The following is a 26,699-nucleotide window of genomic DNA, read 5'->3' as shown; positions in this document are numbered from 1 at the left end:
TATTTATTTTAATAACGGAGCATTTTCTGACATTTTATGAGACTCCAGTTTCCCCTGAATCGAAGACATTGCTAAGGTAGGTCAAAAATTCTCTGTGCTACACCAACCATCCTGTAATTCCCAGTAATGGATACCAGAAAATCTTTAGTTAATTCACATTATCTGGTGTAACAATCTGTAGCTAAGAGAAATGGTGATCAGCAGATGGGAGAGGTGGTCATGATAAAATTGCAATTCCAAAAGAAACATACAGAAAGTTCAGGGAATACTTGTAAAGCTGTGGGAGGAGTGTTGTCATGATCAAAATGTCATTCAGCTCCCCATCTGCTTGAAATCCATTATAATGTCTAATCCCTCAAGGGAGATACAGTTCACGGGATACAGTTCTGCTACAATGACACATGCAGACAACAGAATTCTGTTTCTGTATCTAGAATCCACTCCAGGAAGAAGCCCAGGCACTAAATGTTATTGTCTGGGAGACAAAGAAAAGCATATATACTCATTGTACAGTTTGAACAGTTGAACCGTGCCAGCATAACATCAACATTAGGGTAGACTAGTTGGACATGTGCACACGTACAGAGACTACATTTACAACAATATTTAGCCAAATAGAAAGAAATATGGCATAACCCTCAACCTTTGCACAGCGACCAGACCGTACAAATGAGCCTAGGTACAGTGGGGGGGAAAAGTATTTGATCCCCTGCTGATTTTGTATGTTTGCCCACTTACAAAGAAATGATCAGTCTATAATTTTAATGGTAGGTTTATATGAACAGTGAGAGACAGAATAACAACAACAAAAAATCCAGAAAAACACATGTCAAAAATGTTATAAAATGATTTCCATTTTAATGAGGGAAATAAGTATTTGACCACTCATTAAACATGACTTAGTACTTGGTGGCAAAACCCTTGTTGGCAATCACAGAGGTCAGAGGTTTCTTGTAGTTGGCCACCAGGTTTGCACACATCTCAGGAGGGATTTTGCCCCACTCCTCTTTGCAGATCTTCTCCAAGTCATTAAGGTTTCGAGGCTGACGTTTGGCAACTCGAACCTTCAGCTCCCTCCACAGATTTTCTATGGGATTAAGGTCTGGAGACTGGCTAGGCCACTCCAGGACCTTAATGTGCTTCTTCTTGAGCTACTCCTTTGTTGCCTTGTCTGTGTGTTTTGGGTCATTGTCATGCTGGAATACCCATCCATGACCCATTTCAATGCCCTGGCTGAGGGAAGGAGGTTCTCACCCAAGATTTGACAGTACATGGCCCCGTCAAATGATGCGGTGAAGTTGTCCTGTCCCCTTAGCAGAAAAACACCCCAAAGCATAATGTTTCCACCTCCATGTTTGACGGTGGAGATGGTGTTCTTGGGGTCATAGGCAGCATTCCTCCTCCTCCAAACATGGCGAGTTGAGTTGATGCCAAAGAGCTCCATTTTGGTCTCATCTAACCACAACACTTTCACCAGTTGTCCTCTGAATCATTCCGATGTTCATTGGCAAACTTCTGACGGGCATGTATATGTATTCTTGAGCAGGGGGACCTTGCGGGCGCTGCAGGATTTCAGTCCTTCACGGCGTAGTGTGTTACCAATTGTTTTCTTGGTGACAATGGTCCCAGATGCCTTGAGATCATTAACAAGATCCTCCCGTGTAGTTCTGGGCTGATTCCTCACCTTTCTCATGATCATTGCAACCCCACGAGGTGAGATCTTGCATGGAGCCCCAAGCCGAGGGAGATTGACAGTTCTTTTGTGTTTGTTCCATTTGCGAATAATCGCACCAAATGTTGTCCCCTTCTCACCAAGCTGCTTGGCGATGGTCTTGTAGCCCATTCCAGCCTTGTGTAGGTCTACAATCTTGTCCCTGACATCCTTGGAGAGCTCTTTGGTCTTGGCCATGGTGGAGAGTTTGGAATCTGATTGATTGATTGCTTCTGTGGACATGTGTCTTTTTTACAGGTAACAAGCTGCGGTTAGGAGCACTCCCTTTAAGAGTGTGCTCCTAATCTCAGCTCGTTACCTGTATAAAAGACACCTGGGAGCCAGAAATCTTTCTGATTGAGAGGGGGTCAAATACTTATTTCCCTCATTAAAATGCAAATCAATTTATAACATTTTTGACATGCGTTTTTCTGGATATTTTTGTTGTTATTCTGTCTCTCACTGTTCAAATAAACCTACCATTAAAATTATAGACTGATCACTTCTTTATCAGTGGGCAAACGTACAAAATCAGCAGGGGATCAAATTCTTTTTTCCCCCACTGTAGGTAGGCAGACAGCATCTATTTTTAGAGATGTACAATAGTAAATTGTTGTATTATTGTTTCTCCTCACTGTTCGGTAGTAAACTTACAGTGCATTCGGAAAGTATTCAGACCCCTCGACTTTTCCCCACTTTGTTACGTTACAGCCTTATTCTAAAATTGATTAATAAAAATCCCTAATCAATCTACACACCATAAAGCAAAAACAGGTTTTTAGAAATGTTTGCAAATTCATAAAAACATAAACAGGAATATCACATTTACATAAGTATTCAGACCCCTCGACTTTTCCCCACTTTGTTACGTTACAGCCTTATTCTAAAATTGATTAATAAAAATCCCTAATCAATCTACACACCATAAAGCAAAAACAGGTTTTTAGAAATGTTTGCAAATTCATAAAAACATAAACAGGAATATGACATTTACATAAGTATTCAGACCCTTTACTCAGCACTTGTTCTTCATTAAACATTTTTATTAACCTATCCACCACCTTCCCTCTTCAAAGGACACTTATTTTCTTTTACAGCTTTCCTGCTACACATACATACACATTTTAAATGCATGGTACTTTTATATACAGCAATCACATAACAATAAAACATTACTAAACAAACTCTTTAATCCCACCCCTCAGCCACTCTCAGCCCATCCCACCTAACACCATAGACCACCCTCGTTTGGTTTCCATGTGTCATATATTTTTCAGTTGTGCTGTGATGTTTTACATAGATTTTGAACCTTTTCTAATCATAATAGTATCCACAGATTGTGAGCTAAAGATGAAAACCTTTCCTACAATTATTATATTATTTATTGACTGACTATGGCATTCCAAATCACCCAACACTGCTATTTGTAAGGTTAATTTGAAGTGAATGTTGTAATTGTTTAACCATTCGTGAACCTGTGACCAGAAACAAGCTACATAGGGGCAATACCAGAATAAGTGATCTAGTGATTCGGTCTCTTCACAGAAAACTCTACAGAGCTGAGATTGTTGTATGCCCCATATATATAGCATTCTGATGGTGGCATGAATTTTGTATAATAATTGAAAATGAAAAATTTGAAGTGTTGAATCAAGTGTAGTTTATTGTACCAGTTCATAAACCATGTGCCATGGAATCGGTACATCGAAAATCTCTTTTCATTTATTTTGCAACCTGTATGGTGCAGCAGACAACATTTTTGTCCTCAAACGATACTGGTATATTTTTCTACTTATGCCAATTCCTTTCAGCCAATTTGTATCTTTAATATATGGCAGACAAACAAATTCCCTACCTTCTCCCTTTTCCACTTACCTCCTCCATTTTTGTGCTAACACTGCAATCAGTTGGTTTTAAGTTTGGATTGAGCAGACATTCCCATATATTTTCGATAGCTGTATATGTGACATAACTCCACCGTTTCTAATCATAATATCATTAATAAATATAATACAATAAAAAATATACATAATTGTTTTATTTGTATTAAATCAGTATATTTTAGTTTAACCATAATAGTAATATTTGTTCTATCTTTTCTGGAGGATAAAGATAAGCCTTTCTTAATAATCTACTGGAGACCATTTTGGGTTTAAGTATAATTTATGTATGAGTGAAGCTTTTCATGAGAGGTTTAAAGCTTTAATATTGAATAATTTTAGCCCCCCAAACTAATATTTATTATATAAATAGGCACGTTTAATTTTGTCTGGCTTAGCATTCCAAATAAAATGAATTTTTTTTCTCATATGATTTTTAAAAAACGAGTCGTCTGGAGTAGGCAGCGCCATTAGTAAGTAAGTAAACTGTGATAGGACCAAAGAGTTAATCAATGTTTTTTTTCCATGAATAGACAAGTATTTACCTCTCTGTCGTTGCAGAATCCTACCTATTTTTGCAAACTTTGTATTGAAATTGATTGTAGCAAGATCATTTATATTTTTGGAGATGTGAATACCAAGTATGTCTACTTCACCATCTGTCCATTTTATTGGTAAACTACAAGGTAGTGTAAACACTGTCTTTTAACGATCCAATACGTAATATGGTACACTTGCCATAATTCGTTTATAGTCAAGATGCTAGAAAAGTGATCAAGATCTTCAATGAGACTGTGCAGGGATCCAGATTGCGGACTTAAGAAAAAAAGTCATCAGCATACCTTGACATTTGTTTTTAACCCTGGACTTCTAACCCCTTTATGTTCTTGTTGGATCTAATTTTAATAGCTAGCATTTCAAATGGCCATAATAAATAGATATGGAGTTAACGAACAGCCTTGTTTCACTCCTCTTAAAAGCTCAATACTTTCTGAGAAGTAACAATTATTTACTATTTTACATCTGGGGCTGCTGTACATAAGAGATTCAATGAAATGAAAGTAATCCAGGCATTTATATATACATTCTAGTCGTACTTTATCAAAAGCCTTTTCAAAATCTGCTATGAAGACCAGGCCTGGTATCTGTGATGTTTCATAATGTTCAGTACTTTGTTGAAGCACCTTTGGCATCCTCAAGTCTTCTTGGGTATGACTTGGCACAACTGTATCTGGGGAGTTTCTCTCGTTCTTCTCTGCAGATCCTCTCAAGCGCTGTCAGGTTGGATGGGGAGCGTCACTGCACAGCTATTTTCAGGTTTCACCAGAGATGTTCGACGGGTTCAAGTCTGGGATCTTGCTGGGCCAATCGAGGACATTCAGAGACTTGTCCCCAAGCCACTCCTGCGTTGTCTTGACTGTGTGCTTGGGGTCGTTGTCCTGATGGAAGGTGAACCTTCACCCCAGTCTGAGGTACTGAGCGCTCTGGAGCAGGTTTTCATCAAGGATCTTTCTGTACTTTGCTCCATTCATCTTTCCCTCAATCCTGACTAGTCTCCCAGTCCCTGTCACTGAAAACCATCCCCAAAGCATGATGCTGCCACCACCATGCTACACCGTAGGGATGGTGCCAGATTTCCTCCAGATGTGACGCTTGGCATTCAGGCCAAAGTGTTCAATGTTGGTTTCATCAGACCAGAGAATCTTGTTTCTCATGGTCTGAAAGTCCTTTAAGTGCCTTTTGGCAAACTCAGCCCTACAATGCCCAACAAGTTCTAGTCTTTCACACTGGAAAAAATGGGTCTGCTTGTATATTTGATACTGAATCCACCTATAGGAACATTGCTGAAAGATGTCCAATGGCTCTATCGAACAAGGACAACCATATTTACACCCAAAAAACGCAATGTGCGATCAGTATAACATTGAGCCTTCGAAATGCCACAAAGCAAGAATAGGTGTATTTTTTGATCTTCTGGGCAATTATGTGTGAAACACACCTCACTGTCCTAGAAATGCCTCAGACATTATGAAAACAAGCCCAGATTCCCCCAGGGTGAAAATCCCCTTTAACATGACAGGAGACATTAGCTGAATCTTTTTTTAATTCCACAATGAACAAAATGAGATGCTACTCTGACAAACTGAGATCAATTTGGTCCTGAATTCAAACAAACAATAGCCCAGGCCAATGAAGCGACACAGATCGTACAATATTAGGAAGAAATATATTCAGTATTCACTACTGTTCAAAGGTTTGGGGTCACTTAGAAATGTCCTTGTTTTTGAAAGAAAAGCACATTTTTGTCCATTAAAATAACATCAAATTGTTAGTTGTGTTAGTTAATCCAAGTTTATCATTTTAAAAAGGCTAATTGATCATTAGAAAACCTTTTGCAATTATATTAGCACAGCTGATGTTGTTCTGATTAAAGAAGCAATAAAACTGCCCTTCTTAAGACTAGTTGAGTATCTGGAGCATCAGCATTTGTGGGTTCGATTACAGGCTCAAAATGGCCAGAAACAAAGAACTTTCTTCTGAAACTCATCAATCTATTCTTGTTCTGAGAAATGAAGGCTAATTAATGCGAGAAATTGCCAAGAAACTGAAGATCTCGGACAACGCTGTATACTACACCCTTCACAGAACAGCGTAAACTGGCTCTAACCAGAACAGAAAGAGGAGTGGGAGGCCCCAGTGCACAACTGAGCAAGAGGACAAGCACATTAGAGTGTCTAGTTTGACAAACAGACGCCTCACAAGTCCTCAAATGGCACCTTCATTAAATAGTACCTGCAAAACAGTCTCAACGTCAATAGTGAAGAAGCGACTCCGGGATGCTGGCCTTCTAGGCAGAGTTCCCCTGTCCAGTGTCTGTTCTTTTGCCCATCTTAATCTTTTCTTTTTATTGGCCAATCTCAGAAATGGCTTTTTCTTTGCAACTCTGCCTAGAAGGCCAGCATCCCGGAGCTTGGCACACCTGTATTTGGGGAGTTTTTCCTATTCTTCTCTGCAGATCCTCTCAAGCTTTGTCAGGTTGGAGGATGGGGAGCGTCGCTAGACAGCTATTTTCAGGTCTCAAGAGTTCGAAGTTTGGGCTCTGTCTGGGCCACTCAAGGACATTCAGAGACTTGTCCCGAAGCCACTCCTGCTTTGTCTTGGCTGTGTGCTTAGGTTCGTTGTCCTGTTGGAAGGTGAACCTTAGCCCCAGTCTGAGGTCCTGAGCACTCTGGAGCAGGTTTTCATCAAGGATTTCTCTGTACTTTGCTCCGTTCATCTTTGCCTCGATCCTGACTAGTCTCCCAGTCCCTGCCGCTGAAAAATATCCCCACAGCATGATGCCGCCCTCACCATGCTACACCGTAGGGATGGTGCCAGGTTTCCTCCAGAAACGCTTGGCATTCAGGCCAAAGATTTCAATGTTGGTTTCATCAGACAAGAGAATCTTGTTTCTCATGGTCTGAGTCCTTTAGGTGCCTTTTGGCAAACTCCTTGCGGCTGTCATGTGCCTTTTACTGAGGAGTAACTTCCGTCTGGCCACTCTACCATGAAGGCCTGATTGGTGGAGTGCTGTAGAGATGGTTGTCCATCTGGAAGTTTCGCCCATCTCCACAGAGGAGCACTGGAGTTCTGTCAGAGTGACCATCGGGTTCTTGGTCACCTCCCTGCTTCCTCTTGAGCCCCCCACAGGCCAGGGCCCAGGGGCTTCAGCCCCCGCATTAATCGGGCCCGGTAGTGCACTATATTGATATGCAAAGCAGGGAGGTTTTGCATAGAATTTGTCATTGAACTTGGGCCAATAGGGCAAACTTGGCTTCACAAAAGAGCCGGTTCACAACCCACTGGGCAAAAACTGGTTGAATCAATGTTGTTTCCACGTCATTTCAACAACAAAATTGAATGTGATGACGTTGAATCAATGTGAAAAACTCATTGGATTTGCAAAAAGTAATCAACGTAAAGCAATTTCCTTTTTTTAACCTAACTTTTAACCTAAATCCAATGGCAGGGTGATATTTTGTTGTTGATTTCACATTGAATTCACGTTGACAACTCAACCAAAACTAGCCATTAAACTGATGTCTATGCCCATTAGGAAGGCCTTTAAAAACACAGGAATTAACTTTTTACAAATGATCTGATGACTAAGAAATTATCTAACCAGTGATTTAGGCAATTTCTTGTCAGAACATATTGGCTTCAAGGGTCTCACTTACTAAGGGTTTGCTGTTGCACCTTTGAACATCTTGCATATGTTCTTTTGAGACATAAAACAAAGTATCTAAAACATGAAACTGTCTTTATTCAGGCACATCTTTCAATATCTCATCTTTCTCTTAATCTATCTCTACTTTTATGTTGAATTCCCTCTGGGAAAATAACAGGTTGGAAAACATATCTTTCAAAGGTTTACCATAGCCATTCAACAACCTTTCATAGCTTTCTGAAGAGCAGAGAGAATACCTCTAGGGTATAAATGTTCCAAATTCACTGCATAGCATGTGGAATAATGACGGTCCAAAAGTATGAGGGCTGAAATGTGGTGGTTGCCACCTCACTCACCTTCACTAGCTCCTTGGAGAGTGGATATTAGGCTCTCCGTGCCATCCAGTTCCCGGGCCAGGTCCCAGGCTGATGTGGTGTTGAGTCCCAGGATGTGTAGGTTGTCTTCCAGCTGGTCGGACCATCTGGCTCTAGGCCTTCCTTCCTCTTGGGCGTGGTAAGTTAGGGGATGCCTTGAGAGGATGAGGACAGGCTCCAGATGTGGGTTCAATCTGGCCAGGTGACCAAACAGTCAGAGTCAGGTAGCCACCTGACTTCTCTGAAATGCCACAGAGTGCTGGGCCAGGTAGGTGCCAGATGGAAGGAAGGGGAGAGACAGATAGAAAGAGGCTGGGTTGAGAGGGCTAGGTGAATGAGGGAGGGTTAGGGGGTCTAGGGGACTATGGGTACAGTAAAGAGGTGGACAGCAGGGATGATGTCACAGTGAGAAGGCACGGAGACTCAGGGTGCATCCCAAATGGCACCCTATTCCCAATATAGTGTACTACTTTGACCGTGGCCCATAGAGAATAGGGTGTCATTTGGGATGCACTTTCAAACCTGAAAGGTGAAAGACTATTCAGCTTCAGACACATCCTGACCTTTATAGTAGACAGAGTGTCACTACCCTTCTTTGTCAGAAAAGTATGGTCCAACTGTGTTAGCGTGTATTTGTGTGTGTGTGTGTACTGTAACCAAAGGTCATCTCATGAAGATCAGCTGAGCCCAGTGAGTCCAGCGATCAAGACATCTACATCTATCTCCTGAGAAGAAAACCCCCCAACAGCATCCCAGTTCATATTGAATCACCGGAGAAGGAATATTTCAAGAACTGAATGTGGAGAGAGACTGGCTCCATCCTGGGTTGTGTTCAGTAGGGCACACAGGATTATTTTATTTTCAAAAACAAACATTTCTTATTGGACATACTGTATATGGATTGCATTCTACCTGGCAGGCTGCTCCTACCAGGTGACGTGGAGAGGATCTGTGTCCACACCACATACTCTCACTACTGGTGTCCCCCAGGGCTTGGTCCTAGGCCCTCTCCTCTTCTTTCTATACACCAAGTCACTTGGCTCTGTCATATCCTCACATGGTCTCTCCTATCATTGCTATGTGGATGACACTCTACTTTTCGCCTTTCCCCTTCTGACACCCAGGTGGCGACACGCATCTCTGCGTGCCTGGCAGATATCACAACTTGGATGTCAGCCCACCACCTCAAGCTCAACAAGCTGGAGCTGCTCTTCCTCCCGGGGAAGGCCAGCCCTTGTCACGCCCTGATGGGTTTCACCTGTCTTTGTGATTGTCTCCACACACCTCCAGGTGTCACCTGTTTTCCTCATTAGTCCCCAGGTTCCTGTGTTCCCTGCTTGTCTGTTGCCAGTTCGTCTTGTTTGTCAAGTCAACTAGCGTGTTTTTTCCCCGTTCTCCTGCTTTTTCCTTCTCTCTGTTTTGCTAGTCCTTCCGGTTGTGACCCTTGCCTGTCTGGATTCTGAACCCGCCTGCCTGACCATTCTGCCTGCCCTCGAGCCTGCCTGCCACTCTGTACCTCCTGGACTCTGACCTGGTTTTGATCTTTGCCTGTCCACGACCATTCTCTTGCCTACCCCTTGGATTATAATAAATATCAGAGACTCAAACCATCTGCCTCCCGTGTCTGCATCTGGGTCTCGCCTTGTGCCCTTATAGCCCTCTCAAAGACCTCGCCATCACAGTGTCACGTCCTGACCATAGTAAGATGTTATTTTCTATGGTAGAGTTGGTCAGTGCATGACAGGGGGTGTTTTGTGTTTTTCTATGTTTTGTATATCTATGTTTAGGTTCTAGTTGTTCTATTTCAATGTTGTTTTTTGGGATGATCTCCAATTAGAGGCAACTGGTCCTCGCTGTCTCTAATTGGAGATCATACTTAAGTAGGGTTTTTTTTTCCACCTGTGTTTGTGGGTAGTTGTCTTCTGTTTAGTTTATGTACCTGACAGAATTGTGCGCTTTCGTTTTAAAAAAAAATATTCATCATGAGCAATCGACACGCTGCGCTTTGGTCCCCTCTCTACGACAGCCTCTCTACGACAGCCGTTACCCACCACCAAAAGACCAAGCAGAGTGATCAGGAATGGACCTGGGAAGAAATTCTGGACGGGAAAGGACCCAGGAGTCAGGCTGGGGAGTATTGCCGCCCGAGGGAGGAGATTGAGGCAGCAAAAGCAGAGTGGCGTTATTATGAGGCGCTATACCAACCACGAGGCAAGTGCGAGAGACAGCCCCCCCCCCCCAAAAAAATGGGGGGGGGGGGGGCACATGGGGAAATTGGCAGAGTCAGGTTGGAGACCTGAGCCAACTCCCCGTGCTTACCGTGGGGGGCGAGTGATCGAGCAAGCACCGTGTTATGCGGGGATGCGCACTGTGTCGCCAGTGCGCAGCTACAGCCCAGTGCGCTCGGTGCAAGCTTCCCACAGTTGCTGTGCTAGAGTTGGCATTCATCCAGGAAGGATTGTGCCTGCTCAGCGTTCCTGGTCTCCAGTGCGTCTCTTCGGCCCAGGTTATCCTGCGCCAGCTCTACGCACGGTACCCCCAGTTCGCCAGCACAAACCTGTGCAACCTGTTACAACGCCCCGCGCTTGCCGGGCTATGGGGGTTATCCATCCAGGACGGGTTGTGCCAGCCATAAGCTTCAGACCTCCAGTGCACCTCCATGGCCCAGTATACCCTGTGCCTGCTCTGCGCACCCGGCCTCCAGCGGTGTTCCCTAGTCCAGAACTCTCAGCGACATTTCCCAGTTCGGAGCCTCCAGCGACGTTCCCTAGTCCGGTGAGACCTATTCCAGCTCCACGAAAGAAGCCTCCAGTGACGATCCATGGTGCGGAGCCTCTAGTGACGATCCATGGCGCGGAGCCTGAAGCGACGATCCATGGTGCGGAACCTGAAGCGACGATCCATGGCGCGGAACCTGAAGCGACGCTCCCCGGTCCGGAGCCTCCAGCGACGCTCCCCGGCCCGGAACCTCCTGAGGCGGCGGCCCGCGGCCCAGTCTTCAGCGGCGGCCCGCGGCCCGGAGTCTTCAGCGGCGGCCTGCGGCCCAGAACCTCCAGCGGCGGCCTGCAGCCCAGAACCTCCAGCGATGATCTACAGTCCGGTTCCTTCGACGACGATCCACGGTCCGATGGTCCTAAAGCAGAGGGATCAGCGGGTGGAGCGGGGGTTACGCCCTGAACCGGAGCCGCCTCCTCTGCTAGAGGATAAGGTTATGTGGACCGCACTAGAGCCGCCATAGACAGGAGTTACCCACCCTACCCTCCCTTTTTAGTTTTTTTAGTGACATTCAGGCTCTGCACCTTTTGGGGGGGGGGAGTACTGTCACGTCCTGACCATAGTAAGATGTTATTTTCTATGGTAGAGTAGGTCAGGGCGTGACAGGGGGTGTTTTGTGTTTTCTATGTTTTGTATATCTATGTTTAGGTTCTAGTTTTTCTATTTCTGTTGTTGTTTTTTGGGATGATCTCCAATTAGAGGCAGCTGGTCCTTGTTGTCTCTAATTGGAGATCATACTTAAGTAGGGTTTTTTTCCACCTGTGTTTGTGGGTAGTTTTCTCTTTGTTATTTTTTCTTTAGTGTTCTGAGTTAAAAATAAATATTCATCATGAGCAATCAACACGCTGCGCTTTGGTCCCCTCTCTACGACAGCCGTTACACACAGTTGACAACTCCAGTGTCGCCCTCCCAGAGTGCAAAGAACATTGGTGTGACACTGGACAACACCCTGTCGTTTTCTGCAAACATCAAAGCTGTGACTCGCTGCTGCAGGTTCATGCTCTACAACATCCATAGAATACGACCCTACCTCATACAGGAAGCAGCACAGTTTCCAAAACGCATCAGCCCGCACGGTTTTCAACCTTCCCAAGTTCTCTCATGTCACCCCCTCCTCTGCACTCTCCACTGGCTTCCAGCCGAAGCTCGCATCCACTACAACACCATGCTGCTTACCTACGGAGACAGCAAGAGGAACTGCCCCTCCCTACCTTCAGGCTATGTGAAACAGTGTTGTTTGATGAAGGCATTGTCTGTATAGTTTGTTTGGCCTTTTCCCCCAGCATCGTCCCAGCCATATCCGCGGCAGCAGGAAGAATTAAGTCCTCCACAATAGTATGGGGCTTGCCTGTCCTAGCCACTCGGTAGCTCACCATAAGACGCTTCTATCCCTTCTTATGAATGGTATCTGTTGCTTTTATACATGTCTTAATTCTCACTCAAACTCCCGTCGATTATTTTTCAAATTGGCATGTTTTGTTTCTAAATGTCTGCGCAAGAGTGAAGGTTTCATTGAGTTGTGAGAGTACTTTTGCACATATAACACACTGTGGCTGAGGAAAGGCACTACTCCCAATATAAATGAACCCAAAAATCTATGTAGTTCTCATCATACTTGCGCCTCTTCGTTGGTCCAACGTCCCTGTCTGTTGTTCGGTGCTTTCCCGGGTAAGGGGGCAGTAGCTCTTCGGCTGCATCAGATTCACAACTCTCAGTGTCCATGCTAGTTGGGCTAACAACAAATGTAGAATTACTGATGCTAGCATTGGATGTGCTCGTGGAAGCAGAACAACTTGTGTTGTCGCCAGGTGCAGTGCCGCTGGTCGTAGCAGTACTACCAATAGAGCTGGTATGTGTGTCTCTATGGACACAGGCCTTTTTTTAAAACATTTATCCATTTTTGAGCAAACGGAATGAGCAGCAGCTACGTTTGGCTACATACGGACCGTTAGTGGAATTCCCGCAAGAGAGTAATGGTCAATGTGATTGGATGTTAATTATTAGACTAGGCTACTTGTATTTGACATTGTGTTGTATTTCGCTGAACACTAGATGGTTTAATTGTATTTATGGCAGTGAAACGAAGCTACTCAGGTGAGAAAAGAAACCATATAAATGGACTGTTTGAAAATGTGAAGATTTTTTTATTTTTTATAAACACTTTAAAAATATATATTTTTAATGTGAATCACATTTTTATTTGGCATACCCCCGACCCCAGTTTTGGAATACCAGTTCTAGAGGATACAGAAAATGTGTACAAAACCTGTTTAAACTGTATGATTATGACAATATTATATAGTTTGACAGTAATTCTAAAACAACTTGATACATTACATGCCTTAATTTATTCTTTTTATATTCATTCCAATTAGACTGATTTGGATTTCTCCCTGACCAATATGGTTTCACCCCATTCTGGAACTAGAGTTCATGACATAGCCCCTATACTAAATTAAAATCTCTATGGTCCCCCCCCCCCCCCCCCACCCCCACCCCACCCCAGATGGTTTATGTCATGTTCAGTGCGGTACGCCACTGGCAACACACCAGCATATTGCAATTTTCAGACTGTACCGCTCTTCTCATCCAGAGTGGTATATTCCTCACAAACAGAAAACAAATAGCATCCTAATCATACCAGCCAGACAGAAACAAACACAGACTTCGTCCAAAATGCCCTATATAGTGCAATACTTTTGACAAGAGCCCAATGTGACTCTGGTCAAAAGTAGTACACTATGGAATAGGTTGCTAATTGGTGATACAGTAACATAACACCCCTCCAAACATTTGATGTACCGTCAGTGCTGGTGGGGGCCTTTCTCTGAACAGACTCTCTCTACCATGGAGACATAGGATACAATACATGATGAAACTGTATTTTACTGTAAGCCTAAAATGTATTTCATAAAGGAATTATTCTTTTACTGTCAATGTACACCGAGGGCTTTTCGCTGTTCATCATCATCTATTCTCTGAACCATATACAGTGTATGTACGCACGCACGCACGCACGCACGCACGCACGCACGCACGCACGCGTTCAAAAGTTTCAGGTCACTTGGAAAACAAGGACATTTCCAAGGAAACATACATGAAATGAGTTGCAAAATGAATAGGAAATATAGTCAAGACGTTGACAACTTTATACATAATGATTTTTAATTGAAATAATAATTATGTCCTTCAAAAACTTTGCTTTCGTCAAAGAATCCTCCATTTGCAGGAATTACAGCCTTGCAGACATTTGGCAATCTAGTTGTCAATTTGTTGAGGTAATCTGAAGAGATTTCATCCCATGCTTCCTGAAGCACCTCCCACAAGTTGGATTGGATTGATGGGCACTTCTTACGTACCATACGGTCAAGCTGCTCCCACAACAGCTCAATACGGTTGAGATCCAGTGACTGTGCTGGCCATTCCATTATAGACAGAATACCAGCTGACTGCTTCTTCCCTAAATAGTTATTGCATAGTTTGGAGCTGTGCTTTGGGTCATTGTCTTGTTGTAGGAGGAAATTAGCTCCAATTAAGCGCCATCCACAGGGTATGGAATGGCATTGCAAAATGGAGTGAGCCTTCCTTCTTCAAGATCCCTTTTACCCTGTACATATCTCCCACTTCACCACTACCAAACCACCCCCAGACCATCACATTGCCTCCACCATGCATGACAGATGGTGTCAAGCACTCCTCCAGCATCTTTTCATTTTTTCTACGTCTCACGAATGTTCTTCTTTGTGATCCGAACACTTCAAAAATGTAGATTCGTCTGTCCATAACACTTTTTCCAATCTTTCTCTGTCCAGTGTCTGTGTTCTTTAGCCCATATTAATCTTTTCTTTCTATTGGCCAGTCTGAGATATGGTTCTTTGCAACTCTGCCTAGAAGGCCAGCATCCTAGAGTCGCCTCTTCACTGTTGATGTTGAGACTGATGTTTTGCGGATACTATATAATGAAGCTGCCAGTTGAGGACTTGTGAGGCGTCTGTTTCTCAAACTAGACACTAATGTACTTGTCCTCTTGCTCAGTTGTGCACCGGGGCCTCCCACTCTTTCTATTCCGGATAGAGCCAGTTTGCGCTGTTCTGTGAAGGGAGTAGGACACAGCGTTGTGAGAAATTGCCAAGAATCTCGTACATGGAACAAGAATAGACTGACGAGTTTCAGAAGAAACGAAGGCCAGAAGAAAAGAAGGCCAGAAGCAAAGACCAGTTTTATTGCTTCAATATATACTGTACCAGTCAAAAGTTTGGACACACATACTCATTCCAAGGTTTTTATTTGTACTATTTTCTACATTGTAGTATTATAGTGAAGACATCAAAAATATGAAATAACACATATGGAATCATGTAGTAACCAAAAAAAAGTGTTAAACAAATCAAAATATATTTTAGATTTTAGATTCTTCAAAGTAGCCACCCTTTGATATGATGACAGCTTTGCACACTCTTGGCATTCTCTCAACCAGCTTCATGAGGAATGCTTTTCCAACAGTCTTGAAGTAGTTCCCACATATTCTGAGTACTTGTTGGCTGCTTTTCCTTCACTCTGCAGTCCAACTCATCTCAATTGGGTTGAGGTTGGGTGATTGTGGATGCCTGGTCATCTGATGCAGCACTCCACCACTCTCCTTGGTAAAATAGCCCTTACACAGCCTGGAGGTGTGTTGGGTCATTGTCCTGTTGAAAAATGAATTATAGTCCCACTAAGCACAAACCAGATGGGATATCGATGCAGAATGCTGTGGTAGCCAAGCTGGTTAAGTGTGCCTTGAATTCTAAACAAATCACTGACAGTGTCACCAACAAAGCACCCCCACACCATCACCCCTCTTCCTCCATGCATGCATGCGGAGATCATCCGTTCACCTGCTCTGCGTCTCACAAAGACACGGCAATCGGAACCAAAAATCTCAAATTTGGACTCATCAGACCAAAGGACAGATTTCCACCGGTCTAATGTCCATTGCTCGTGTTTCTTGGCCCAAGCAAGTCTCTTCTTATTGGTGTCCTTTAGTAGTGGTTTCTTTGCAGAAAGTCGACCATGAAGGCCTGATTCACACAGTCTCCTCTGAACAGTTGATGTTGAGATGTGTCTGTTACTTGAACTCTGTGAAGCATTTATTTGGGCTGCAGTTTGAGGCTGGTAACTCTAATGAACTTATCCTCTGCAGCAGAGGTAACTCTGGGTCTTCCTTTCCTGTGGTGGTCCTCATGAGAGCCAGTTTCATCATAGCGCTTGATGGTTTGTGTGACTGCACTTGAAGAAACTTCATGTTCTTGAAATGTTCCGGATTGACTGACCTTCATGTCTTAAAGTAATGATGGTCTGTTGTTTCCCTTTGCTTATTTGAGCTGTTCTTACCATAATATGGACTTAGTCTTTTACCAAATAGGGCTATCTTCTGTATACCAACCTTACCACAACACAACTGATTGGCTCAAACGCATTAAGCTGGTTGAGAGAATGCCAAGAGTGTGCAAAGCTATCATCAAGGCAAAGGGTGGCTACTTTGAAGAACTTCAAATATATTTTGATTTGTTTAACACTTTTTTGGTTAATACATGATTCCATATGTGTTATTTCATAATTGTGATGTCTTCACTATTATTCTACAATGTAGAAAATAGTAAAAACAAAAACCCTGGAATGAGTATGTGTGTCCAACATTTTGACTGGTACAGTATATATTGAAGCAATAAGGCACAAGGAGGTGTGGTATATGGCCAATATACCACGGCTAAGGGATGTTCTTAGGCACGAAGCATTGCGTGTTATATTGGCCATATATAACAAACCCCCGAGGTGCCTTATTGCTATTATAAACTGGTTACCAATGTAATTAGAGCAGTAAAATCGATGTTTTGTCATACCCGTGGTATACGGTCTGATATACCACGGCTGTCAGCCAATATATATATATATATATATATATATATATATTGGCTGATATATATATACACATACAGTATCTCACAAAAGTGAGTACACCCCTCACATTTTTGTAAATATTTGAGTATACCTTTTCATGTGACAACACTGAAGAAATGACACTTTGCTACAATGTAAAGTAGTGAGTGTACAGCTTGTATAAAACAGTGTAAATTTGCTGTCCCCTCATTAATGTCTAAACCGCTGGCAACAAAAGTGAGTACACCCCTAAGTGAAAATGTCCAAAATGGGCCCAATTAGCCATTTTCCCTCCCCGGTGTCATGTGACTCGTTAGTGTTACAAGGTCTCAGGTGTGAATGGGGAGCAGGTGTGTTAAATTTGGTGTCATCGCTCTCACACTCCCTCATACTGACTGGTCACTGGAAGTTCAACATGGCACCTCATGGCAAAGAACTCTCTGAGGATCTGAAAAAAAGAATTGTTGCTCTACATAAAGATGGCCTGGGCTATAAGAAGATTGCCAAGACCCTGAAACTGAGCTGCAGCACGGTGGCTAAGACCATACAACGGTTTAACAGGACAGGTTCCACTCAGAACAGGCCTCGCCATGGTCGAGTGCACGTGCTCAGCGTCATATCCAGAGGTTGTCTTTGGGAAATAGACGTACGAGTGCTGCCAGCATAGCTGCAGAGGTTGAAGGGGTGGGGGGTCAGCCTGTCAGTGCCCAGACCAATTTGATGCACACTGCATCAAATTGGTCTGCATGGCTGTTGTCCCAGAAGGAAGCCTCTTCTAAAGATGATGCACAAGAAAGCACGCAAACAGTTTGCTGAAGACAAGCAGACTAAGGACATGGATTACTGGAACCATGTCCTGTGGTCTGATGAGACCAAGATAAACTTATTTGGTTCAGATGGTGTCAAGCGTGTGTGGCGGCAACCAGGTGAGGAGTACAAAGACAAGTGTGTCTTGCCTACAGTCAAGCATGGTGGTGAGAGTGTCATGGTCTGGGGCTGCATGAGTGCTGCCGGCACTGGGGAGCTACAGTTCATTGAGGGAACCATGAATGCCAACATGTACTGTGACATACTGAAGCAGAGCATGATCCCCTCCCTTCGGAGACTGGGCCGTAGGGCAGTATTCCAACATGATCACGACCCCAAACACACCTCCAAGACGACCACTGCCTTGCTAAAGAAGCTGAGGGTAAAGGTGATGGACTGGCCAAGCATGTCTCCAGACCTAAACCATATTGAGCATCTGTGGGGCATCCTCAAACGGAAGGTGGAGGAGTGCAAGGTCTCTAACATCCACCAGCTCCATGATGTCGTCATGGAGGAGTGGAAGAGGACTCCAGTGGCAACCTGTGAAGCTCTGGTGAACTCCATGCCCAAGAGGGTTAAGGCAGTGCTGGAAAATGGTGGCCACCCAAAATATTGACACTGGGCCCAATTTGGATATTTTCACTTAGGGGTGTACTCACTTTTGTTGCCAGCGGTTTAGACATTAATGGCTGTGTGTTGTGTTATTTTGAGGGGACAGCAAATTTACACTGTTATACAAGCTGTACACTCACTACTTTACATTGTAGCAAAGTGTCATTTATTCAGTGTTGTCACATGAAAAGATATACTCAAATACTTACAAAAATGTGAGGAGTGTACTCACTTTTGTGAAATACTGTGTGTATATGTATATATATATATATATATATATATATAAACCCTTAGATAAGGGCTTGTTTTCCCAGACCTAGATTAAGCCTAGTCTAAAAACTGCAATCAATGGAAAATCTGTCTGGGCCCCTAAATGTTGTATTAATAATTTCATGAGCTGTATTGTCTACTAATCTATAAAAAACTGTCAGAATAGTTTCTCAACTCAGAGCTCCACAGGGATGACGCCGTTAACAAATAAGTCTGGAACGTAACCATGAAATCCAAGATCAAGACAATTAATTAGGCAAAAATATGATTAATTAAAGGAGAAAAAGTATACAACTGTCATGACTAGACTCAAGGGTAGTAAATAACGTCCATGTTAACTGGTCTCTGATGTACACAGATCAAATGTTTGAGATAATGACTGAATAATCTATGGTTTTCCTCCTAATACCCACGTACTTACTAAATAGTGTCTCGAGTGTTCCCCTCCCTTGAGTAGACCCTGTTCCCTACACATGGTTCTAATGACAGGGGGGCCTGGGTAACCCCATAACCAATCAGGGCCCCCATTAGACATATCAAAGGGACCCCCCTTCAACAACAAAAAATATTGACATCAGTACGCCTAAGAGACGTTGGCACCACCAGAATACATGTGGAGTTCAGGCAGCGTGAATGAATAGAAGTCCCAGGCCAATCTGTACCACTCGGTGCCAAAGGAAATGGTTAATCACCGTCATCAATTCCCCAGCAGAAAAATACACTATAGCCCAATCTGCCATTAAGAAAAATATAGCCCAATCTGTCAATTAGGAACATTATACAAATTACAGTAATGAACTCACTCTGTGGCCCCCTTTCATTTAATTCTCAGCTTCCCTGCTTCCCCTGCTTTTATCATTTCTGTGGGGGGGCAGTAATATTGTGATTTATGTGGGAGGACAGCAGCAGAACTGTATTAGTCTGAGAGCTGAGAGCATTTTGGCTCGAAACACACAGTTGTCTCTTTATTAATGAGCTGCTCTATAGCAGTCATTTCCTCCCCCTTCATCTGTATTGTTCTAAAACCACCGAGAGAGAGAAGACAGTTGAAGGCGGCTTTACACTCTGTAGTAGCCCATTATTGAACGAGATATTAAAATGCTTTCGGATTTGTCTACTTTCAGCAATTACTGGATACTGGGCTGTCAATACTTATAAGACGATAATATATTCCAATTCCTCAACCCTTGTTGAAACATGGAAGAACACAGAACACACAATTGTTCGGAATACACAGGACGACTGAGTGACTTGGTTAGAAACCAGGGTTGGGTCAACTATTTCTATTCCGGTCCATTCAGAAAGTAAACTACATTCCAATTTGAAAATCATTTGAGGAATTTAACTGAAATTGACCACAACACTGCTAGAAACCAACCACACTGAAATAGTGAAATCCAATCCTTCCCTCAGTTCAACATCATGATCTACAGTAGTTCAGGGGTTCCAAAACATTTTCACTCAGGTCAGCCCCAATCCAATGATCACCACCTACTGGAAACATTAATATAGTGCAGCTCATGTCAATAGGCAGCCTCCCATTTACCCCATATCTACGGAAGAGTATTAGGGCCAAGTGAAGAGTAAAAATAACTAAAGAGTGATGGGTGGTGGTACTTGGATAATTTGGGATGGGGGATGTGACAATATTTCTTGAATAAAGTGACAATATTTCTTGAATAACCTCCAAATGTTATTTCGAGAATAAAAGTAGGAAAAAACAAACAAATGGCCGTCAATCGAATTGTCTAATAACTCAACAGGCGTCACTGCACAGGCAAACACACGCGACATTTCTACCTGGGAACTTCAGACTATACGGAGGCATATACACGCTAACGGCCACGGTGAGTTATGAGCACAAACAAACCACTCTCTTGGCACTGTCACCAGCCTCAGCCACTGACTGCGAAGAGATCTGGGGTTGAGTCCCTGCCAGTCTGCCCTCCGTATTCGCTACAACGTTCTGCCGCATAATTGCAACTATTAGCGACCTTATCCATGGTGCTTTACGAACAGTAGTATGTCCCCCTTATAGCAACTATCCTAACGACTGCAGGCTAGGTGAGCACACCCAATGAAACGAATCATATTGGGATCCTGGAGACCGGAGGCTACGTCTGTGTATCTGTCCCATGTAAAGATGCTCTCTAAAATTTGCTATAACACCGCTATTTTGCAGGGCATTATATATAGCAACCCACTATATTGAGCAACCTAGGCCAGCCTTTCTTAAAGTATGGGTCGCGACGTGTCAGAGTAAATGTATAATTATTTCATTCATTTCTGGAATTGCACTCTGTTCCGCCGTGACTCTGCTCAGTTTGGCAGCTGCGCGAGCGTGTGGAAGATGCCGGTGTGCTTCACGGTTTACCGAAACTTATTTTCGGCAGTTTTCTCGATGATCCCTCCACGACCCACACGCTGCAGTGCTGTCGTTCAGACACTGGATTGTCATCCCTACTTTTTTTATTTCACCTTTCTTTAACCAGGTAGTCAAGTTGAGAACAAGTTCTCATTTACAATTGCGACCTGGCCAAGAATAAAGCAAAGCAGTTCGACACATACAACAACACAGAGTTACACATGGAGTAAAACAAACAGTCAATAATACAGTAGAAAAATAAGTCTATATACAATGTGAGCAAATGAGGTGAGATAAGGGAGGTAAAGGCAAAAAAAGGCCATGGTGGCGAAGTAAATACAATATAGCAAGTAAAACACCGGAATGGTAGATTTGTAGTGGAAGAAAGTGCAAAGTAGAAATAGAAATAACGGGTGCAAAGGAGCAAAATAAATAAATAAATACAGCAGGGGAAGAGGTAGTTGTTTGGGCTAAATTATAGATGGGCTATGTACAGGTGCAGTAATCTGTGAGATGCTCTGATAGCTGGTGCTTAAAGCTAGTGAGGGAGATAAGTGTTTCCAGTTTTAGAGATTTTTGTAGTTCGTTCCAGTCATTGGCAGCAGAGAACTGGAAGGAGAGACGACCAAAGGAGGAATTGGCTTTGGGGGTGACCAGAGAGATATACCTGCTGGAGTGCGTGCTACAGGTGGGTGCTGCTATGGTGACCAGTGAGCTGAGATAAGGCGGGGCTTTACCTAGCAGGGTCTTGTAGATGACCTGGAGCCAGTGGGTTTGGCGATGAGTATGAAGTGAGGGCCAGCCAATGAGAGCGTACAGGTCGCAGTGGTGGATAGTATATGGGGCTTTGGTGACAAAACGGATGGCACTGTGATAGACTGCATCCAATTTATTGAGTAGGGTATTGGAGGCTATTTTGTAAATTACGTCGCCAAAGTCGAGGATCGGTAGGATGGTCAGTTTTACGAGGGTATGTTTGGCAGCATGAGTGAAGGATGCTTTGTTGCGAAATAGGAAGCCAATTCTAGATTTAACTTTGGATTGGAGATGTTTGATGTGAGTCTGGAAGGAGAGTTTACAGTCTAACCAGACACCTAGGTATTTGTAGTGTCCACATATTCTAAGTCAGAACCGTCCAGAGTAGTGATGCAGGACAGGCGGGCAGGTGCAGGCAGCGATCGGTTGAAGAGCATGCATTTAGTTTTACTTGTATTTAAGAGCAGTTGGAGGCCACGGAAGGAGAGTTGTATGGCATTGAAGCTCGTCTGGAGGGTTGTTAACACAGTGTCCAAAGAAGGGCCAGAAGTATACAGAATGGTGTCGTCTGCGTAGAGGTGGATCAGAGACTACTTGCCATCGAACGGACTCAAGTTCTGACTGAGCTCAATTGTCACGAAACACAAATACAGCAATGAGTTTCTCTCCATTGGTTGAATAAACTTTGAGAAATAACGAGGAGTGCCCAAAATCGGTTTTGTGCAGGGAAGTGCTTAGTAGTGAGTCTCTCAAAATGAACAAATTAAAACGACAGGTCCTGACCAAACATCCACGGCATTATGGTAAACCTAGGGAGTTCTTTCAGAACAGGGCAGAATGCTTCAAGAAACAGTGCTTCGACAGTAGAAAAGTCAGTCAGCAAGGCATTTTATAAACAGGTGATGATAAGCAGAAATAAGGGAGTACTCTCAGTAGGCGTTGTGAGTTTCTCATTCAAACAATCCCCTTGTACACAGCTAATAGCTAGCTAACGTTAGCCAAAGCAAGCTATCTAGCTACTAAAAGTACAGATGAAGATGGGGCGGGGGAACTGTTGCTGTTAAAATACAAGTAATCATTTTTATTCTGAACTGGGATACACTGATTGACGCAAGCTGCTTTTTTTTTTTAGGCAAACACATTCACACAGTTTTGGGTTGCTCATCTATAGCAGGAAGCGGTCTCCTGCCTGGCTGAGAAAGCAGTAAGGGGGGTCTGAGCTGGTGTAACAGGGTTGGTTATGTTTCCACTTGCCTCTAAAGAAAGGTGTATTTAATGTTCAAGCATTCTTATTGGTTGGTTTAATTCCGATGACAATAAGGCATGTTGTTATTAGCCCCGCTTGCAAATAGGGGGAGATCGCGAACGTCAGGTCTCCCCAGTATGAAAATGTGATGCAAAGGTTAGGTCACGTCCTGAATACTGTTTTCTATTTTACAATGGGTACAAGTTTGCTGTACATTGCTGATTTATACATGTGTGGGTATATGGTACCTGTTAGTGATTGAGGGGCTTTCTGGGATGTGCTTTGGTATATGATTGCTGTATATACGTGTTAGCTAGCATGCACCGATGTAATGGTCACATAAGCCCCCTGCTAACACAGTTGTTTTCATGCTACAGATTTTACCATCGACAGCCATCAACATCATTAAGCCCTGCACAACTAACGTGCTGTTTCCTAGTAAATAATGCTCAACTGGGACCACAGGCTGGGGTGATTTATTTGAACAAAACACAATGCAAGGAGAGTACGATTAACATCTGTTACACTGGCAACCCTGAAGTAGCAAAATTACAATCTGATGCCGGTTCAAGACAACTGGGAACTAGGGAAAAAAGCTCTGAAAGAAAAAAATTCGTTTTGAACTGTCATCCAACTCGGAATTCCAACTCAGGCCTCTTTCTAGAGCGCCGACTTTCCGACCTGAAGATCATTGAAGTCATGATGTTACCTAATATTTTTCTGAGTTCACAGTTGTCTTGAAAGCACCCTAAAATCAGTCGAGTTAACTATCCCTTGCTATAACATATTGTAATGAAACAGGCAGGGAGCAGGTCTCGAACCCTCAACCTTCTAGCCCGAAGTCCAGCGCGCTATCGACTGTGCCCCAAAAGCATGCTTGAGTGGCAGTGTCGATATTTGCACTTATAAACCCAGGGTCGTTACACTACACCCTCCTTTCAAAGAGCGCGTCCTCGCGCTAGCTTGTGACTCAACGTCTTATAGGAACGCGCTCACTAGCCAAGCACACGCACGTTCATGGATGCAAGGTCCGATCACTTCTGACACCAATGCAATGAAACAAGCAGGGAGCAGGTCTCGAACCCTCAACCTTCTAGCCCGAAGTCCAGCGTGCTATTGACTGCATGTTTGAGCGGCAGAGTCGATATCCGCGCTTATAAACCCAGGGTTGTTACAATATTTTGTCTGACAGACGCTTACATGACAACCAAAATGCATTGTATGATGTCAACATACATGGTGCCACACAAATAGCTTAGCATTAGCTCATCATAATCAGTTCAACATTCAAAAAAACATTTTACACACGTGTCCATTGTATCCATTACAATCTATGCAAAAATCTGAATGCATGATTTGTCACCAGTACTTGAAAACATGAATAAAACAGTAAATACATTATAAACCATACATACGGTGTGCTACAGCTGAAAGGGCAGCACGATATACAGGAAATATCCACATATTTTGATAGGAATGCACACATTGTCAAAGTCCAATTTGTACGGAAAACAACCATGAAGGCAATGCGGGTGTGTCGTGAAAATGTTTGTGCAAGGCCTGTTCTGACTAGAGATGTGCAATGTCCTCATACTTGATCTGGGGAAACACGAAGGAAAGTGCTTGGGCTCTCGTTGATGAGAGAAGTTTGTCCCGATCAATAAAACTTCATAAATAAATTGTCTGCAACCAGTAAAGCCTCATACATAAATTGTCCGCAAAAGTGAAATGGGCTACTTCTTATGTGAATTAACGAGGAGGCGGAACAGGCCTCAATTCAAACTGTTGTTAGAAAATACAACTTGTTAGAAAATAATTTGAAATTGACAAGTTGAAACATAGCCTATAGATAATTTGCAGGCAGCGCGCCTTGGTTTGAGGTCTGCGCGGGTAACTGTCCTGTTGCTGAACAAATCACATTTTGGAACAGTGAGAGAATTCTGACATCAAGCTCATGAAAGAAAACTCACGCAGGGGTGAAGGTTACATGCTGACCGCTGACCAGACCGCACGCATGTTGATTTTGTCCACCCACACCAGACGCAATCAGGACATGCAGGTTGAAACATCAAAATGAACTCTGAACCAACTATATTAGTATGGGACAGGTCAAACAGCATTAAACATTTATGGCAATTTAGCTAGCTTGCTGTTGCTAGCTAATTTGTCCTGGGATATAAACATTGGGTTGTTATTTTACCTGAAATGCACAAGGTCCTCTACTCTGACAATTAATCCACAGATAAAAGGGTAAACCGAGTTTGTTTCTAGTAATCTCTCCTCCTTCAGGCTTCTTCTTTGGACTTTATATGGCGCTTGGCAACCAATTTTAAGGTGCACTACCAACTGGACTGGAGTGTGGACCTCAGTTCATCTTTCAATCACCCACGTGGGTATATGCTCCTGAAAACCAACGAGGAGATGGCACATGGGTGTATGCTCCTAAAAACCAATGAGGAGATGAGAGAGGCGGGACTTGCAGCAGGTCAAGCTCGTTGACGGGCGCGAGCACTGTGGGTGCAATGACTGAATAACATGTATGTGTACACTTATTGTGCAACGCTTGTGATGCAAGCGGTGTGGTCAGCATGTTTTAACCTCAGTCATTGCATCACTTCAAATCCAAAGTACTGTAGTACAGAGCTAAAACAACAACAAATGGTCAATGTCCAAATACCTTTAACATGTATTCACTCAGGGATGTGAATACTCCCATCCTTGAAGACATCACTGGTAGATGGATAGTAAAACGAGATTCTACGCAAGGCTACCAACCTGTCAGATCAGTGATAGGTTATATAGGCTAAAGAAACAATCATCATTGATCTAATAGGCCTATGTTTACATTGCCTTCAGAAATTATTCACACCCTTTGACTTATTTCACATTTTGTTCTGTTACAGCCTGAATTCAAAATGAATTAAATAGATTTTTTAACACAATACATAGACAAACATGAAAATTAAAAGCTTTAATATCTTGAGTCAATAAGTATTCAACCTCTTTATGACAAGCGTAAATAAGTTCAGCTCCCCCATGTATATAATTGACTTTATTCTAAACAGACTATTCTCAATTTTGGTTGTTTATTCTCTAAATATTGCCACTTTAATAAGTACTATACATGAAAAACAAATAATCCAAGTACCACAACTATTTATTCTGTTAACTTTGCCCTAATACTCTTCCAGACATACTGTATCTGTATTGTAAATAATAAGAATGTGAAGAAACAAGAAATAACCTACCACAAAACAGTAGACTGTCAGTACTATGTGACAAAAAAAAGGCACATTCACTCATCTGCCATAGCGGCAATAACATTTAGGCATAAGAAATGTACAGGTAACTGCCAGAATAAAGGAAACACCAACATAAACTGTCTTAATAGGGAAGCACTGATAAGGTACACAATGGTAGGTTTTGGTAGACAGAAGGTGCTCTTTGGTAAAAGGGGTAAATTCATCATCAAAAAAAAAAGGAGGGCCAAGGCACTCTTCATATAATTCATTAATGCCTATATTTGTATGTTACGTTTAATGGAAACAAAGTTTTAAAAATCTGCCGCATTTCGGCTGCATGGCCTGCTGACACCACCGCAAGACGTCAGACGTCATAGATTCTACAAGTGTCTTGAAAATGCTGTCTCAGGCGCCACTCCAGAATCTCCCATAAATTGGGTTGAGATCTGGTGGCTGAGACACCCCCAATCCCCCACCCCCCCTTTAAATCCCCTATGCTCCTTTGAGATCCCTCTTTAAAAGTCACGGCACTCTC

The 26,699-nt window shown here is 43.1% G+C and overlaps 1 long non-coding RNA gene across 1 annotated transcript in view; it reads right to left on the bottom strand.

The window, feature by feature from the left end:
* Positions 1-25,303, bottom strand: part of LOC115167823 (uncharacterized) — a 58,900-nt gene extending 33,597 nt beyond the window's left edge. The window contains exons 1-2 of the long non-coding RNA XR_003870576.1: positions 25,123-25,303; positions 8,155-8,431 (exon numbers count right to left, since the gene is read on the bottom strand). This is a non-coding gene — a long non-coding RNA (uncharacterized LOC115167823). The remainder of the gene's footprint in view (positions 1-8,154; positions 8,432-25,122) is intronic.
* Between the last annotated feature and the right edge of the window lie 1,396 nt (positions 25,304-26,699).

This window comes from Salmo trutta, chromosome 30, assembly GCF_901001165.1.
Source record: "Salmo trutta chromosome 30, fSalTru1.1, whole genome shotgun sequence".
In the NCBI taxonomy this organism is placed as follows: Eukaryota; Metazoa; Chordata; class Actinopteri; order Salmoniformes; family Salmonidae; genus Salmo; species Salmo trutta.
Note: the sequence above shows the minus strand (reverse complement) of the source record. Positions and strands in the feature narration are given on the sequence as shown.